Here is a 5,412-nt window from a genome sequence, read left to right on the forward strand (position 1 = left end):
AGAACTGTCCCACAGATTTCCAAAGCTATGGAAGCATACTGCCTCATCTTTCTCCTGTGGAGTGGCTGGTCGGTTTGAACTGCTGATCTGTTGGTTAACAGTCCAATGCTTTAACCACTGCACCACCAGAGCTCCTTTGCAGCATATAAAGAAAAGTAAATGAACAATAAGATAATTCTAAACCATATGGCAATGCACAGACTACTATAACCCATAGGCAACCAAGGGGTTAATTAAGGGTAAAGAAAGGGCACTCCAGGCAGAAGAAACTGCATATGCAAAAGCATGGGAGCTTGGAAAAGTAGGACACACCCAGGGTACTGCAGGTAATTCACCACAACAGAGCAAAGAACAGCAGTGGGGTCATGAAGTGGAGTGATAAGTTTTCAGGATGGATAGGTAAGCAGGAGTAAGATGTTGAAAGGCCTAATTAATAGAAGCTTAGATTTTCTCCTAAAAGCAATGAACAATGTTTGAATGATTGTTGATAACTTTTATTATTATTACTTATTGTGATTTGGGTGAAAGTTTACAGCAAATTCATTTTCCACACAGCAGTTCATACATATTTTGTTTCATGACATTGATTGCAAACCCCATAATGGAACAGCTGTCTTCCTGCTTCCTCCCTGTAGTTACCTTTTGCCTGTGTCCTTCTTTTCCTATTCATTCTTGCCCTCTGAGCTATCTCTCTGTGTAAATATCGTCCTTCCGATCTCCCATGATTGATTGTTCTAAGGAGTGTACCTACCTGGTGTAAATATTCACCTTATATGCCTGTCTATTGTTTGGTTGGAAGCCATGGGAATGAGTTCAATTCCAGACCTAAAGGATGACTAGGGGTCATAGTCTCAGGGGTTTCACCAGTCTTTGCCAGACCATTAAGCCTGGTCTTTTTTGTGATTTTGAGTTTGTTCCACATTTTTCTCCCACTCTATCCAGGATTTCTTCACTGATCCCTTTCCCAATGGTTGGGACCACCAGTAACTTTTAATTTTAACTTGGAAATTTGGAATTGCTTTGACAGATAAAGTTCAAATTAAGGGATATGTCTATAATGTGTTTTAAAAATCATACAATACAAAGAAATGTGTTTGTAAACATAGCAGAAAAGCTACAGTGACCAATATAGTTTATATTACACCATATGTATCAAGTTTCCAGCCTATATATAAAAGAGCCCACCAGGAAATGCAAAACTAAAGCCATTACTAGAGTAACCTCCCTCTATTTTGTATAATAGTGTATATCTGCAAAGGATCAGGACTAATTCACTCATTACAATGATAACTATGTTCGAAGAACCAAGAGAACTTCCAGTCAATATAGGAAAATCCAAGTGAATATTGCCTTTTCTCATGAGATGGATTATATTAATAATATATACACTGCAAACAATGTCTCTTAGAAAGATCAGCACGAGGCTGGTCCCCATGAGGCAGAGGTCAAAGATGTGCCAAATGTCCAAACTACCATGCCACTCCATCATCTCAGACATTAACCCCTCCTCCTCCTCCCAGTAATTTCCCCAGTCTTAGGGTTCTGAATTTCGCTGTAACGCCTCACAGAACTCACAGACACCCAAGGGTTCGTCTCACGTAGTAGTAGTGGTGGAGGCTGGCAGGCTGGCGAGTCCCAGGTCCGTGAGTAGGTCTGGCGGATCTTCCCAACTCTCGGGTTAGATGAACCTCGATCAGCAGATCAGACGGTGGCAGCTGCTGTCCCAAATCCAGGGGTGAGATGACGATGAGCCAAGGATCAAAGCCGGAGCAAGAGGCAAGCGAATCTTCCCAGGAGATTCGTAGGTAAAACCCTCAGGGAAGCTAAGGGTGGCGATTTTAATTATACCCTCCAGCAAGGCAGGACTCAAGATACATTCCACTTGTGTTGTCCCAACAGAATTAACCTAAATCCCATCACAGAGTCGATTGCCAGTCATTTTAGGGAATGACTACTACCAGCTGCCCAGCCAAGTTGATACCTGACATTAACTACCACACCACCCCAAACAGGCATGGATAATGGGATTTACAAAACACCACAGAATGGAGGACAATGGCTAGAAGGGCCATATCAAGCAATTCACTGCAAGAAGTAAATTGCCCAATCTTCCTTCCAAGGAGAGGCTGGTGGGTTTGAACCACCAGCCTTCTGCTTAGCAGTCAAGTGCCTTAGGCACCACACCACCAGAGCTATTGATTTGGGTCATTTCATATCCTCAGGTAAATATGTCAGTTTTGCTCATGTGGGAATACAACTGTAGGATAAACTTTTAGATATGAAATTTCTGGGTCCAAGTGTAGAAATTTTTATTTTAAAACTAATTTTTATATAATAAAAGTGACACATATATACTCACTGCCATCAAGTCCATTCCAACTCAGAGATCCCCATCAGGTTTCTAAGGCTGTAAATCTTTACAAAATCAGATTGCCTCATCTTTCTTCCATGGGGCAGCTGGTGGGATTGAACTACCAACCTTTTGTTTAGCAGCCAAATGCCCTAATCACTAGACCACTAGAGCTCCCTAATACATATATAAGAAAATAAACTTTGAACAAGTACAAGAAATATACAAGAAAAAGTGAATTTCCGTTTTCATCTTAGATACCCAGGCCCACTCTCCAACGGTAACCACTGTTAATAGATTCCTCCAGAAAATTGTCTATGCATAAGCAAGTGTATGGGTGTGGTACATGTTTATATTACATTTATATTTTAGAAAGAACAATACCATATGGCAGGTTGGAGAGAGATTAGAGAGCAAGATGAAGAGGAGCAAAACCAATTAAGAGGTTATAGCAGTAATCTGGAAAATAAGCAACAAGTGACAAAGACCTAAAATAGACAGAAAAGAAAAATGTAGATTCAAGAGCTATTTAGGAGGTAATGGCAATAGGATTTCATAACTAGTTGGATATGGGAGATGAGGAAAAGAGAAAAGTCTTGTATAATTCCCAGATGCCTGACCTCAGGAACTGCATGGATGGTGGTGCCATTCACTAAGACACAGACTTCAGGAGAAGGAAGAGAGGATGGAGACAAGGTGATGATTTCGTTTTTGGTACTTTGAACTTAAAGTACCTCCAAAACATCCAATTAGAGATTCCTGTAGACAGGCAGACAAAGATCTGGGTCAGAGACACAGATCTGAGAGTCACCACATATAATTAATTGATAGTTGAAACCATGGAAATGGATGAGATTACCTAGGGAGAGAATGTCGAATGAGAAAAGATGAGGACTGAGGACTGAATCCTGGGAACCTCAGCAAGTGAGGGATAAAGAAAGAAGAATCTGCAAAAGAACTAGAGAATGGTTAGCCAGAGTTCTGAAAGGAACCAAGGAAGGATTTTGTCTTATAAACCGTGAGAGAGGGAGTTTAATTAAAGAAAGAGAAAATGGTGAACAAGGTCAAATGATTGCATAATGATTTGGAATTGGACGGACGCGGATTTGAACACTGGCTTTGCCACTTGCCAACAAGCAATGGGTTCTACAGTCAACACCAATGGAAGCAGAAGTCAGGACATCAGATGACATATTGCATTGGGCAAATCTGCTGCAAAAGACCTTTTTCAAGTGATGAAGAGCAAAAATGTCTCCTTGAAGACTAAGGTGCACCTAACCTAAGCCTGGTTTTTTCAATCACCTCTTATGCATGTGAGAGCTGGATAATGAATAAGAAAGACTGAAAAAGAGTTGGTGCTTTTGAGTTGCAGTGTTGGAGAAGAAGCTAAGAATGTCATGGACTGCTACAAGGACTAACAAATCTGTCCTGGAAGAAGTGCAGCCAGAATGCTCCTTGCAAGCGAGAATGGCCTGACTTTTTGTCTCACATACTTTGGTCATGTTATCAGAAGGAACCATTTCCTGGAGAAAGATATCATGCTTGGTAAAGTGGAGGGTCAATGAAGAAGGGAAAGGCTCTAAACAAAATGGATTGACACAGTGGCTGCAACGATGGGCTCAGGTATAGCAAGGATTGTAATGCTGGCACAGGACCAAGCAGTGTTTTGTTCTGCTGTGCATAGGGTCGCTGTGAGTTGGAGACAACTCAACAGCACCTAACAACAACCACCACCAACAATGACACTATGGACAAGTCAATAGAACTTTATAAGTATTTGTAAAAGGAGTTAATAATAGTATCTACCTTATAGAATTATTGTGAGGATTAAATTGGATAATGTACATAAAGCTGTTAGCACAGTGCCTGGCACATGTTGTTAAGTGCCACCTAGTTGGTTCTGACTCAGCGACACGATGTACAACAAAACGAAACACTGCTTGGTCCTTCATTCTCATATTTGTTGCTATGCTTGAATCCACTGTTGCAGCCACTGTGTCAAACCGTCTCGTTAAGGGTCTTCACTTGTGATAAGTTGAAGAGAGATGAAAATAAGAGGGTTGAGCTTCCAGTAAGATAGAGGAATAGGCAGACAAGCGACACAGACCCTCTTCAACAAAGAAAAGAAAAACCAATTGACAGAGATACAGAAGATAATCCTGGAACCCTGAGCTTTGAAAGGAACTATACAGAAATGAATTAAGCACCAACTAGTGGAAAACAGGACCTAAGAACAGGCTCTGTTTGCCAGGGTGGCAAGGACATATGAGAGGCTGACAAAGGAAAGGAGACAGGTGGTGAATGTATAAGTACTGTCAACTAGTGAATAGAGGAACACAGCACAGTACTCTGCCTGTATAGATAACATACAAACAAAATAAAGAAAACAAAAATTGTGGGCAAGTCACTCGAACATATAATCACCAATTAAATATAAATACAAAAATGTCACAATGCCTTGGAGACAACAGAGCATCACAGTCCACACAAAGAAGCAAGAGAAAGCAGGAGAAACAAGGGACCAGGATACAGACCCAAAACACAAACCTGAGGAAGATGCAGCATTGGAACTCCCTGATAAGGAATTCAAAAGAATTTTATTTCGGTATCTTCAAAGGATTGAGAGACAGACCAAGGAAAACACAGACAAAACCCTAGAAAAATTTTGGAAGAAAATACAAGAACAAAATGACAAAATAAATGAAAATTAGAAATGATTCTAAATCTACAGATAGAAATCCAGAAAATTAATACTAAATTGTCAGAAATAGATAACACATTGGAAGGAGCAGAATTAATGAGATTAAAAGATAAATACCTCAATATTTCTTTGGAAAGGGATTGATCAATCAGAAAAGAGATCAAAACAAAATGAAGAAAGCCTGAGGTTCATGTGGGATACCATCAAAAGGAATAACCTACATGTCATTGGAATTCCAGAACAAGAAGAGAAAAATGAAACCATTGAGAAAATTGTCCAAGATTTGTTGGAGGAGAACTTCCCTGATATGATGAAAGATGAGAATATATCCATTCAGGAAGTCCAATGAACCCCAAACAGG

Source organism: Orycteropus afer, unplaced genomic scaffold, assembly GCF_000298275.1.
Source record: "Orycteropus afer afer isolate SDZICR_OR568_19922 unplaced genomic scaffold, OryAfe1.0 scaffold00075, whole genome shotgun sequence".
NCBI classification, from domain to species: domain Eukaryota; kingdom Metazoa; phylum Chordata; class Mammalia; order Tubulidentata; family Orycteropodidae; genus Orycteropus; species Orycteropus afer.